This window comes from Ctenocephalides felis, unplaced genomic scaffold (genome assembly GCF_003426905.1).
Source record: "Ctenocephalides felis isolate EL2017-DRISC unplaced genomic scaffold, ASM342690v1 CF-g0.4_SCAFFOLD_03571, whole genome shotgun sequence".
Lineage (NCBI taxonomy): Eukaryota > Metazoa > Arthropoda > Insecta > Siphonaptera > Pulicidae > Ctenocephalides > Ctenocephalides felis.
In genome coordinates, this window is record NW_020539725.1 from 22917772 (window position 1) to 22932299 (window position 14528).

A 14528-nucleotide genomic window follows, 5' to 3' on the forward strand; every position below is an offset into this window, starting at 1 on the left:
TTCTAAAAAAGCAAAAGGGTCAACCTTGCTTCTGTGGTATTTTTGAGAATGAATTCTCGGTTTATTGATCTTTCGATCTCATTAACTTCACATGTTTAGCTTTACGCTGTGCTGAATCATTGTTTTCCCAAGAAGCACCAGACCCCGCTAGTAAGCGAAACGAACTTGTATATATAGTGATCATTCCGGCAGTATTTGCGAGCGCGAGGTAACACATTATTCATTTAGGTTCATAAATGGCATCATAGGAGTGCTTCCGGCTAAATTTATTATATTATTGACCGACAGGTAGCAGCTGGGACGTACGCAGGTAGCTCGCGCGGTGCAAATCAGCTAAGACGATGACTAATATACTAGTTTCGTTTTTTGTTCAAGCGGGGTCTGATGCTTCTTGGGAAAAAAATCAGTACACAGTACCTATGTGTCGATTTATGCACAAGTGATGCATTCTTATCTTCTAGATTCTAGAAAGTATATTGAAATATTGATTGTATTCAATTTCGTAATTTCGTGAGATCTATCGATTCTCAAAAATACCACAGAAGCAGCGTTGACTCCTTTTTGCAATTTTTCAACTGAAAAATAATTTATTTATTTAATTCAATGAATCTGTGTATGATCTTAATAATTATATGAATGAAAAATGTCGAAAATATTCCTAGAATATTCTCAAGAATACGCCGAAGCAACGCTTTGGTTTTTATAATATTAATCTGAAAAAAAAATTATTAAATGTGTTTGCGCTTCTCACAAATGTTGTGTTATACACTTTTTATTATGAGACCGATATACATCTTACAAATAAGTACAAATTATACCAAATTAATCATTTTTCAATCAGTTGTTTTATAGGTCTGATATAAACTATTTAATAATAAAGTATATCTGGTCTTTCAAGGTATGTGTTCAGTGAAATTATTAACTTTTATAATAAACATTGCGCCTGGTCTTTAAAAAATGAATCAGTGAATAGTCCTAATAAATACGTGTATGAAAAATCTTCAAATTATTCCTAAAACATTTTCAACATTGCTACAGAAGCAACGCTGTTCATTTTTACAATTATTAAACTGATAAAAAATATGTTTATTTTGTTAAATAAATCTGTGAATAATGTTAATTACACGTATGAAAAATCACCAAATTATTCCTGGTTTTAGTTATTTAATCTATCTTATAGTAGTTTGCTTCCATTGTTTATACAATATTATAATGAATACATTTTATCATTCATTTGAAGTATTAAAGAACTCATTAGAGTATTCGATCCTTAAAATAAATAATAATAAAAGTGATAAGTGAAAAGTGAAGTTGATAAGTGTAAAATGATTTATTTTCTGTTATTAACTATTGCTCTTTATGTTTCTTAACACCTTTATAGTTCACTCATATGTGTCTGAAACTAATAGGTTATACATGAGCCATGTCAGACATATATGTCTGACAAACAAAATTTGATAAAAGAAAAAAACTTTTAATGTAGGACCGTATCAGTCATACACGTGTGACATTCAGAACAGTGTTTTTCAAAGAATTTTGATAAAAAAATTTCTTTGATACATTATTGGGCTGATTCTGCGGTAAAATAGACCAATGTTATGGAAGGCTATGTTACGTAGCATTTTTCATATAAAGTGGTACTAAAAACTGTCAGAAGTCAGTTTAGATAGAAAACCTAACCCAGAAAACGCACAAACGTTTAAAAAACGAATCTTATCATAAGTGCATCTTTGTAATGTGACATAATAATATACGAGTTAAGTTAGTATTATTATATTTTACATGTTAAACGCCTGACTGCGCAGTAAATACATAGAATTTTTACAGTTTTTAGCACCAATTTATATGAAAAATACTATGTATGCCTTGCCATAACAAAATCAAATCCATAAGTTTTCTTGATTCAACCCATGTGAATTTTTAACTTTCCGTAGGGTAGGTCATAGTAATCGCAAAAAAATTGAAAATGATTTTTTTGCATGTCTAAATATTTTAAAAAAGTGCCAAAAGTACTAATTGATTTTTCGTGAGATCGGAGCGTCCGATTTGTATGATTTTAACATTTTATTTGTATGAAATTTTTGGTAAGAACTGATGAAGTTTTAGGTAAGGGGCAGGTGTAGCGGTCTCTGAGATCCAATAAAAAATTAAAAAAAACGTTATTTGACTGACAAAAATGATCATTAGACATATACACATCAAATTATCACATATTTTATGGATATTTTAATAATAAGAACAAATTTTGTATACTTTTATATAGGTTCCGTACCAGTGTTTATCCGTTATACTGCCACGCGGCGCCGATTTTATATTTCGTTTCTGCGCTGCTAACGTATCGCGATTGCTTTGGAAAAATGTTCGAAATTTCCAAAATATTTCAAAGTATAAAAAAATCTAATTTTTTAAAAAGGTCAACTTTTCTCAAAAATTTAAAAAATTTCAAAGATCGATTTTTTCAGAGTTCTAAAAGAAAATTGAATCTTTTTTGAAAATTTTAAATTTTGATACGGAAAGTTTCAGCAATTTGCCTTAAGGCACGATGCCAAGCACCACTAGTTCTGATATTATCGTGGGGATTCACATACCATAGAACTTCGTTTAACCGGACTAATTGTTGTCGATAGGCATCCGGATAATCAAAAATCCGGATAATCCAATGTATAAAGAATAATGATGTGTATTTATCAAAACTAACAAAAACATACATAGATATCAACGAAATCAATGTTAATAAGAAATTAACATTTCCTTATGTTTGTACATGTATATTTTCTTACAAAGATTATATTACATACATATTCTAAACTGCAGCATAAATTGTGCAAAAATTCTAATTGCAGGTATGTACATTTAAATATCTAGTAAAATTTATTTTACTAATATAGTTTTTAGTAAAAGGTTGCCCAAGCTTATATTTAATTGTACTTTCATCTCTTACTTTTTGGCATAGCATGGCAATACATACGTACTTTCATACATACTGATGTATGATGCCTCTCCAAGAGTACGCAAGCGCATTCACTTATTACGACTCCGTGGCAGCTGCATGTGTTACAATGAAAATAAATTAAATGAAAAGTTTAGTATTAGACATTTAGTTGAATAAAAACTATGTGAAATTTATCTTAAAACTGTACAACAACCATGTATCGTGTACAGTGATGAGTGCAAATGTATAGTTTTGTGTTATGCTTTAATGAATTTTGATGTAAAGTGCCTCAGAACAACATTGAATGGGTGCTGGTAGCAGAAATGTAAACATAAACACAGGTAAGAGATTTTAGAGTTCTAAAAAAATTAATTTACTCTTATACATTTTATTATACTAACTTAAAATACTGCCAATGGGTAGTATTTTAAAAACTTATTTAATAACTAATCACAACAATTACTGAATGCCTTCTCAGGCAGTTGTAATTTAGATGGAAAATAAAAAAAAAAAAAACTCTTATACATTTTAATTTTGTATTTGAAGTAAAGTACCATTAGTTACTTCTACTATCATCATTTATATATCATTTGCATTTTTTTTTAATTTTATTCTCCGATATATTTTTTTATAAACAATAAGCAGAGACTGTTAACAATAAATATTTTTCAATATTAACTTAAAATAATAGTAGCAACACCCAATGGCGTGTCATCTATATAAATCATATGAAATATTTTCTTTAAATTCACTGAACGTCGACCAAGGACAATTGAGAATACAAAAAAACAATTTTATTCATTCCATATTATACATCAATTAGAGTTATTAAATAATAATTAAAATATGAGATAAAGATAATAAGATAAATAAGAGATAAATAAGTAAATAAAAAAGGAACAATGGTTTAGTAGCTTTAATAAGCAATTGACTATGGAATGCAAATTTTTTATATCAAATCTATTATAGGCAGTTTCTTGTATTCTAAAACAAAAAAGGTTCAAAATTTTCAAAAAAATCTAAATATAAAAAACTCAATTTTTCAAAAAAGTCTTTTTTTTTAATTTCAAAATTCTCAAAAATCTCTTTTTTTGCCGATGATGCCATACCCACTAGTTCAGAAAGAAATCTCAAAACAATTACTAAGAGCATAATTAAGAAATTGAACCCTTGCATACAAGATTATTACATTTTTTTTTTATTAACTTCCCGTAGAGTTTTTATATATCTTCACGTTTAATTATTAATTAATTATATTTTTATTCATAATAGATTTTATATAGTATTTTATTAATAGATTTTGTGTGTAAAATGAACCTATAAAATTATATATTGAGAATTCATTTGTAATCGTTAATAAAATGCAACTGTAATAACAATATATAACGGTATTTCTCAATACTACTTATACTGCAAAATACAAATTATAAGATAAGAATTATCATTTATGATTTTTTTTTAACTATGTACTATCGTTTACAATTTTTTAAGTATATATCATTAGCTTCTTGTTTAATTCTGTATTCAATTATTTCTGTTGTTCTGTTGATAACATTGCAATTATGATTTTTAGTGATTGTATTTTATGTTTAAATGTTTAATTTTTAAGTTAGAATTTTATTATAACTTTATGTATTTATATTACAATTTATACAAAAACCGACATTCTATAAAACTGGTATTCGAATAGTATTTTTCCCCAAAAAATCGGTTTTGACCGTTTCGAATCTGTATGGAATAACTATTTACTCGAATAATCTGAATGAATTATATTTTTGAGACAGTTTTATATGTTTTTTTATAATTCAACTTTTAAAAACTAATATAATTTGCAATTTTAAGATATTTCAATTTATTTATGAATTAGAACGTTTCATTTGAGTCATAAAAATGATATATGAATTACTTTTATAATTAATTTTTAAAAGTTTTTATTTTAACTCTGTATGTTTGATGAATAGAATTTAGGACATAGGGGCAGATTATTTTTCCGTAAAATAGATCAATGTTATGGCAAGGCTGTGTTACGCTGCGTTTTTTATATAAAATGGTACTAAAAACTGCCAAAATGCTATGTATTTGCTGTGATCAGACGTTTTACATATAAAATTTAACTTCTCTCATGTATTATCATGAGAGAATCATATATTTATCATGAGACATCAGAAAGACGCAGACGATTTCTTTTTTAATAGAACCATTTTATATGAAAAACGCAAAGTAGCATAGCCTTGGCATGACATTGGTCTATTTTACAGCAGAATCAGCCATCTGTTTATTCAAATTTTGCCCTGATAGTCAAAACTATCGAAACACTTGAAAACTGTTCAAAGAGTAATTTTCACATTTATTTTATAAAATAAATATGTAGATTCATTCATTTAAATTTTTGATAATAAAAATAATAACGGGTTTAAAAATGTAAATTGTTATAACTACGTAGTAAATATTCCCACAGCGCTACTATAAAAAATAATTTATGTGGTAGTGGACTTGCCCAACTGTGGCGTCTAGACAGCTTTAATAAACAATATTTGAGATGTTTGTTTGAATATTCGCATATGTATATGTATAAGTTGATGTTGATATATGCATATTTATTCAGATGGTCCTAATTCATTGTTTATTAGACTGACCTGCCACAATAATAAGCAAGTTGATCGGCGTCGAATATATAACATTGACTTTGAGTATTCAAAAATTAGCACTTTATAATTAAAAATTCATTAGAGTAACTAAACAGTATAATTTGTTTCTTAGTGAGTCGAGATACTCATAAGAATTTTTTTTATATTAATCAATGCATAACACGATAATGAGTTTCCTCCCAAAAACATTCACAATAAGCAATATTCAGATTTCGATATATTTAATGAGATTTCTTTCTAAACTAGGTGTGCATGGCTTCGTGCCTTAAGACAAATTGCTGGAACTTTTCGTATTAAAAATTAAATCGTTTAAAAAATCTTTATATGAAAATTTTGAAAAAAATTAGATTTTTGAGAATTTAAAAAACGACTTTTTTGAAAAAATTGAGTTTTTGAACTACCCGAAGGAGAAGTTTATGTTTTCTTTAAAAAAATCCGATTTGCTAATTTTATGTTTTCTCGACGTTTCAAGCCATTGTCAATCAAATGAGAACAAATTTGGAAAAAGTATGTGAGTGTATGTGTGTGTGTGTTACAGATTTTCTGTCGTAAATCAACGTTTTCTTAAATACGGCTGGACCGATTTCAAAAATTTAAAAGCCATTAGATGTATCTCGATGAGGATTAATGTTTGTCAGTTTTGTGCGACAATCGACCAAGCCGTTTCCTCATAAATAGCAGAAAAGTGAAAAAAAAAATGTCCAGGTTTTAGCCCGTAATTCTGAATCGATTTTGAAATTTTTTTGACGATTTTTATTATTATTTTGTTGACGTTAGATCCATGGTCTTATAGATCATACTAAAATATTACGGCCCTACGACAAGTCGTTTAATTTTAAAAATTCGTCAAAGTTTGCAAAAATTAGTATCGTTTTTCGGCATTTGTCAAAATTAGACCTTCGATCGACGTTTTCTCAAAAACGCCCGAACCGAACTAAATTATTAAAGTCGTAGTAGTTATATTTAGATTTTTTTAAAAAAATTGAACTATTTTTCAACTACACACACATGCAACCATTTTTTCTAATTATAAGGTATGCCAAAATGATCAGAAAGCTCTGGAACGTTAAAATATATAAAAATTTTCATTTTCGATTTTTTTATGTATTTCATTCAAAATTCTGTTTTAAATGAATTACAAGATTCTACAATTCTGTGAGTACTAAAACTTGCAACTTATGACATGCGGTTAATTTGGTTTCCATTTATTTGGGAAACGTCGCTCATTAAGCACTTTATTTCGAAATTGTGTTATTCTTAGATTAACGATATATTTTTAAAATTTGCTTAAATCATTATGCAAGTGCTTCTGTCTAGTTATTTTTAAATACATAGATCACACCTTCTGTTTTCGGATGTATTTTGGAATTAACAGAAGTTAATTTTTTTGGGAACGAAGTGAATATGCAAAATTGTTGACGTGCAACTAACTAATCTTTTCTAATTTTGAAAGAAAAAAAATATACTACACTAATATAAGTTATCTGTTTTTTTTTTTTTTTTTTTTAAATTTTTATTGGCCTCCGCTTTACAGCATTTTTAGCCACACACATTATTCATTTTATTCTTCATCATATTCTATACAATTCTTACATATATATTTCTTATACATTCATCATATATATACTATCTCTTCTTAAATCCTAATCTTCCATCCAATTTTCATTCTTCTTCTTGTTTCTCAATATGTTCTTCTCATATTCTAAACTTCTTCTTTTTCCTATTTACTTCAATTTTTTTCTTGTATTCTACAAATTAACAATTATTTGAAAGCGCCAGGAGTCGAACCATCGATCTCCGGCATGTGAGTCGGACATGCTACTCTGAGCTACGTCCGCCACAAGTTATCTGTTCAAATGCAATATTAACGCTTTCCACTCGGATACCGCCTCTCCGGCGACAAAACACATATAAATTTTGCAATGCGCGAGTGAATGGGTTGAAATCTGAAATACATGATTATAGTTAGAGATTTGCTTTTGAATGTCCATTAAACCAAAATATAATATTAAAGGGCAAAAAAATGGGTCAACGTTGCTTCTGTGGTATTTTTGAGAATTTCTTCTCGAGGGTTTGATAATCTCTATTTGTAAGGAATTTGTTTATGCTTCATGTTAGTTCACGTTAGTTTCCCAAGAAGCGCCAGACCCGCGTTAAACGAAAACGAACATCGTATATATAGTTAAAATTCCAGCAGTACTAGCAAGCGCGAGGCAACACAATTCGTTGCAGTTTCATTTGATAAAGATGTCACGAGGTGTGTACATATATGCATATGTATTTCGAGAATAAATCCTCTAAAATGTTTTAATTAACTTGATAACTAGCTGTAAGCAGTGGTGTTGTGCTAATATTTTTTTTGCCGGAACGCTAAAATTTAAAATCCGGTTAAAAAAATTTGATATATTTCGATAAGAACTCACAAATCTAATATATTGACTTTTTATATAATTAACTCTATTATACACAGCTAGTCTATACATTAAATTGTACAAGTATGAGGGAATCATTGAGTACATAATTTATATTCTTCAATGACATTAATCATATTTATTCTGGTATTATTTGTATTCATTAATACCTACAGGTATTTATTATGATATAAAAGTACTCAAGATTTATCACAATACTTTATAAGACTTAACCTAATAATATGATAGATAACCTATTACCTACCTATCATACTATATTATATTATTGTATATCATCGATAGATATCTATTATCTATCTATCATACCGTGAGATACCTATACCGTCATTAACTTATTATATACCTACAGACCTTTTACTTCTTATAAATACTACTGTCTAATTTATATATTCACCTATATTATATAGGTTTACCTTACGCCCTATGTATTATCTCTACCTATCTATTGTCTATACCGGGAATTGAACCCGGGACCTCCGCGTGGGAGTCGCGCACCTTAACCACTACCCTATCGGGTACCCCCACTAATAATACAATATGGGACGCACTGTTGTTTCCGCGGGTTATTTTCTGATTAATTAGATAATTAATACTAAGGTGGCGCGACGACACGCGAAAAAAGACGGTTGATTGTAGGGTTACAGTGGTGTAGTGGTTAAGGTCGTCGCGTGCCACGCGGCGGACCCGGGTTCGATTCTCGGTAGGGTTAATGTAGCGTGTAAGGGAAATTATAGGTAATAGGATATATAGTAGATATAGGTTAGGTGTATTCGGTATATAATGTAGGGATTTGAGAGTATATAATAAAATATAGCGTATGGTATAGATGTAAGGCGTGTAGTATAGAATGCAACGTATAGGCACACGTAAGGCTATAAAAATACATGAATAGGAACCTATGATGTAGATGTTAGCGTATAAGAAATGCGAATGAATATAAGATTTAATTTATAAATATTATTTTTTCTATAAGAAGTTCATACACCTCAATTTGTTACTAAATTAAAAACGACTTTGATAAAACCAGTGGTTTTGTGCTAATATTTTTTTGCCGGAACGCTAAAATTTAAAAACCGGTTCTAAAACCGGTTTTTATGTTTTTCCAGTTCCGTTCGAAAAGGAAAGAAACAAAAAATTATTACAAAACCCATTTTGTGCACATATATGTATGTTTATTACAATAATAACATTTAATAAAAATTAGTTGAATAATAACGTATAAAATTTACTTATTAAATCATTTTCTGTATGTAGCGATGTTTTTATATTTTTTCTTGCCGGAACGCGTTCCTTCCCAAAAATGATTTGCCGGAACGACGTTCCGGCGCGTTCCGGCTCGACAACACCACTGGCTGTAAGTGGAATTCTGTCTTAAGGCAATTAAGGCATCGTGCCTTAAGGCAAATTGCTGTTACTTCCCATACCAAAAATTATTATTTTTTTAAAAGCAATTAACATTTTTGAAAAAATTTTACTTTGAAAAAATTAGATTTTTGAGAAACAAAAAAAAAATTGTTCGAAGAAAAAAGTTTTCTTTATTTTGGCATAGTTTGGAAATTCTGAACTTTTTTCAAAGCAATCGTACTGCTTTACTGCATAGAGACGAAATGTCAAAGCGCATAAACGCCGCGTCGCCGTCTAACGGATAAACATTGGTACGGAACCCATAGGAATGTAAACAAAATTCATACTTATTGTAAAAATCTCTATAAAATATCTGATAATTTGATATGCATATGTCTAATGATCATTTTGACCGCCAAATCGCTTTTTGTTTCACTTTTTTCATTAGATCTCCGAAACCGCTAGACCTGCTTTCATGAAAATCAGACGCTCTGTTCTCTTAAAAGCCGTGTTACCGTTTTTGGCCCGTATCTTCGGAACGGCTAGACCTGCCCCCACCAAAAACTAATCAGCACGTCTCCTTCTCAGTACGAATCGAATGTTTTTAACTTCCCGTAGGGTAAGTTATAGTAATCGTCCAAAAATCGAAATCAAAAATTTTTACATTTCTCGACGTTTTGAAGGTTTTTGAACATTTTGGCATACTTCAGAAAAAATGGATGTGTGTGTGTGTGTGTGTGTGTGTGTGTGTTTTGTATGTCCGCTTTTTTTCGTCCACGTTTTCGGGCGCACGGATCAACCGATTTGAATGGTTTAAAAAACATTCGATTCCTATTGATAGGGAGATGTGCTGATTAGTTTTTGGCAAAGGCAGGTCCAGCCGTTACGGAGATATGGAGCAAAGAGTGCAGAAAATAGAAAGCGAGTTTTTGAGGGAACGGATCAACCGATTTGAATGGTTTAAAAAACATTCGATTCCTATTGATAGGGAGATGAGCTGGTTAGTTTTTGGCAAAGGTTGGCCCAGCGGTTCCGGAAATACAGAGCTAAATGTTAAAAAAATGGCAGTTTTTGAGAGAACTAAGTGTCCGATTTAAATTACCTAAAGAACTTTCTGCTTGTTTCAACAAAATAATTGATTTTGGAAAAAAAATTTTTTTGTTTCTAATTTTTTTTCAAAAATTTTTTTTTGTTCAAAAAAATTCAAAAAATCACCCAAGCTAAGCACAGTCTAAGCGCCACTCTGGTACAAATGTTTACCCAATTGCGTTTAGACTGTTTATGTACTGGGGCACTTTTTCAATTTTGTGAAAATTATTGAAAAATGTGAAAATGCCGCCAAGCTAAGCACAGTATAAGTGAAAATGTCGCACAGAATTATTTGCAAATGCGTTTAGACTGTGACTATGCGGGGGCACTTTTTCAATTTTGTGGAAATTTGGCAAATATTTTTTTTTTTGAAATTTGATTCGAAATGAAATGACGATTGTTAATGTTCTGGAGATGATAAATTGATTTATTTATAATTAACTTTCCGTAGGGTAAGTTATAGTAATCGCACAAAAATCGAAAATGAAAATTTTTATATATCTTTACGTTTCAAAGGTTTCTGAATATATTGGCATACCTTAGAGAAAATTTATGTATGTGTGTGTATGTGTGTGCGTGCATTTGTGTGTGTTCAGATACAAATTTTCGTCGACGATTTCGGGAACCCGGGATGAAGCAATTTGAATAATTCGAAAAACATTCGATTCGTATTGATAAGGAGACGTGCTGATTAGTTTTTGTCAAAGGCAGGTCCGTTCCGAAGATATGGGGCAAAAAGGGCCACAAACGGTAACTCAGTTTTTAAGAGAACGGATCGTCCGGTTTGAATAATTCAAAAACATTTTACTTGCATTATCAAGATGAAGATTTCGGAGTCGGTTTCGGAGATCTAGTAAAAAAAGTAAAAAAAAAATAATATTTGGCGGTCAACAATAATCATTAGACATTAGACATATGCACATCAAATTATCAGATATTTTTCAGAGATTTTAACAATATCAGAGATTTTAACAATAAGTATACATTTTGTTAACATTCCTATGGGTTCCGTACCAATGCTTATGCTTTAGACAGCGACGCGGCGCTTACGCGCTTCGATATTTAGTCTCTATGCATTAAAGCAGTACGATTGCTTTGAAAAAAAGTTCAGAATTTCCAAAATATTTCAAAATAAATTTTTCAACAAAATGTAAGTTTTTGTCAAAAATTTATATAGTTCCTCAAAATTCTATTTTTTTTCAGAGTAAATTTTTTTCAAAAATGTTAATCTTTTCAAAAAAAAAATAATTTTTGGTACGGGAAGTTCCAGCAATTTGCCTTAAGGCACGATGCCATGCGCCCCACTAGTTTAAATTATTTAAATCGGTTGATCGGTGTTCTCGAAATCGTCGACGAAAATTTGTATCCGAACACACACACACGCACACACACACACATACATCCATTTTTTCTAAGGTATGCCAAAATATTCAGAAACCTTTAAAACGTCGAGAAATGCAAAAATTTTCATTTTCGATTTTTTTGCGATTACTATAACTTACCCTACGGGAAGTTAATAAATCAAAGATAAGTAGCATTTTCTTTTCAACTATCAATTAACCAATTAAAATGTTATAACGTTTTTGATGCATTAATAATATAGTAATTAATACAACAAATTAATAGTAAAAAAGCATAATTGATAATGGTCAATATTACGAGAAGTGCTAGGTATTCACAATTCATATCTGCCGTATATATCAATTGAGTTCAGCTCTGAAACTGGTAAAAACATGTGCGCTAATAAATTATTAATTTAGTAATTTTCAAGTAATGTCAAGAAAAGTAAGATATAATTTTAGACAGCAATATAAGGGCAATATAACAGCATATCAACCTTGCTTCTGTCGTATTTTTGAGAACGAACTCTCGATTTTCGATCATCTTTCAATATGATTAAGCATTATATGCCGTGAAATAAACCCAAATCGAACATTGTATTATAGCTAAAATTCTAGCAGTACTGTCAAGAAGGAGGTAAAATAATCTGTTGCTCTAATCTGGGATTTGATAAAGGTGATGAAAAGTGCGACTTTGCTAGAACTTTGCTCTCGGATATATTTTAAAACAAACAGAGATGTATATGTAATAAAACCATTTCTCAGTTTCAGTCTATTTCCGTATATTAAAATATTTATTTTCTAATGTCCGTTAATTTCAAAAAAATTAAGAACAAAAGAAGGGTCAACATTGCTTCTGCGGTAATTTTGAGAATTTCTTCTCTTGATCATCGATCTTTCGATCATTTTAATTACGCTAATATTTGAATGCTACTCATTTACCTTAATTTCATCAGTTTCCCGAGAAGCGCCAGACCCATGTATCGAATAACCGACCTCGTATATATAGTGAAATTTCTAGCAGTATTGACAAGCGCGAGGTAAAACATTTTGTTGCAGTGGTGTATGGCATCGTGCGTAACGTAAGGGGCAAATTGCTGAAACTTTCCGTACGAAAAGTTTTTTTTAAAAAAAAGATTAAATTGTTTTTTTTTTAAAAAAATGATTTTTGAGAAATTTTATATTTTTAAAAAAATTGACTTTTTTAGGAAAAAAATGTTTTTTTTTATTTTGAAATATTTTGCAAATGTTGAACTTTTTTCCGAAGCAATCGCACTGCTTTAGCTGCACAGAGACGAATTATCGAAGCGCGTAAGCGCCAGACAAACGATGTTACGAAACCCATAGTAAACAAAATTGATACACATTATTAAAATCTCTATTAAATATCTGATAATATGATGTACATATGTCTAATGATTATTTTTGCATTCTTTTTTACTTTTTTTTTACTAGATCTCTAAAACCGCTAGACCTGCCTTCCCAAAAATTCAATCAGTTCTTCATCTTGCTAATACAAGTAAAATTTTTTTTAATTATTAAAATCGGACGCTCCGTTCTCTTAAAACTGAGGTACCGTTTTTAGCACTTTTTGCCCCGTATCTTCGGAACGACTAGACCTGCCTTTGCCAAAAACTAATCAGCACGTCTCCTTAGAAATACGAATCGAATGTTTTTTAAATTATTCAAATCGATTGATCCGTGTTCCAGAAATCGTTGTTGAAAATTTGCACCCGTACGACGACGTGCATCCATTCTTTCACCAGTGAGCTATTGAAATATAGAAATTATAGTTATAATAAATAATAAAGATGTAAATATTAACACTTTCCACTCGGGAGCCTGACTGCTCGACGGTGCGCTGCGCTCGGTATATTATAGTGCTATACATATCTCTCAACTCGGAATTTTTTCAAAATGTGGTAATATTGCTTTTAAATATCGTTAGTATGATAATAAAACAGAAAATTTAAAAAAAAAATAAAAGTATGATGATACAAACCATGTTATTGTTTAAAAAACGTTTTTACACAGATGTTTATGAAAATTAATTAATAAAAATTATATCAAATATATTCGGAATAAAAACTAAATACAAAAATTAAAAAAAAAAAACTATATTCCTGAAGAATAGATACGGTTATGGTGCCCGTATTAAGAACAACCCCAGTAATACCGTTATTTTTTCTATTACATGTATTTATATACGTGTGTGTGCATGTATGTATAATATCCATATGTATAATACCTTACATACATTATATATATATATATATACATATATATATATATATATATATATATATATATATATATATATATGCAAGTAATATATAAAATAAAATCTCTAGTAACATTTATATCTAAAAAATAATGGTGTTTATGAGCTATTAAATTAATTTTATCATATTTATTTATGAAAATAATTATAAATTAATCAATAAATGAACTAAATAGTGAATTAACTTCATAAGTATGAAAAAAAATCACATGTCGTAAATTTAGTTCGTGACGACACGATTTGCCGCCGTAACGGCGGCATCCGAGTGAAACGGTAAAACGTATCATGCCGCCGGATAGGCGGCATCCGAGCGCAACGGTAAAACGACCATGCCGCCGGAGCGGCGGCATCCGAGTCGATATGGTTAAAGTATTAAGTCATTTATAAATTTACATTCACCGTGCGATACTAATAGAACTAATGCGCATAATATTTAAATGGCCGAGGCGGTCACTAATACAA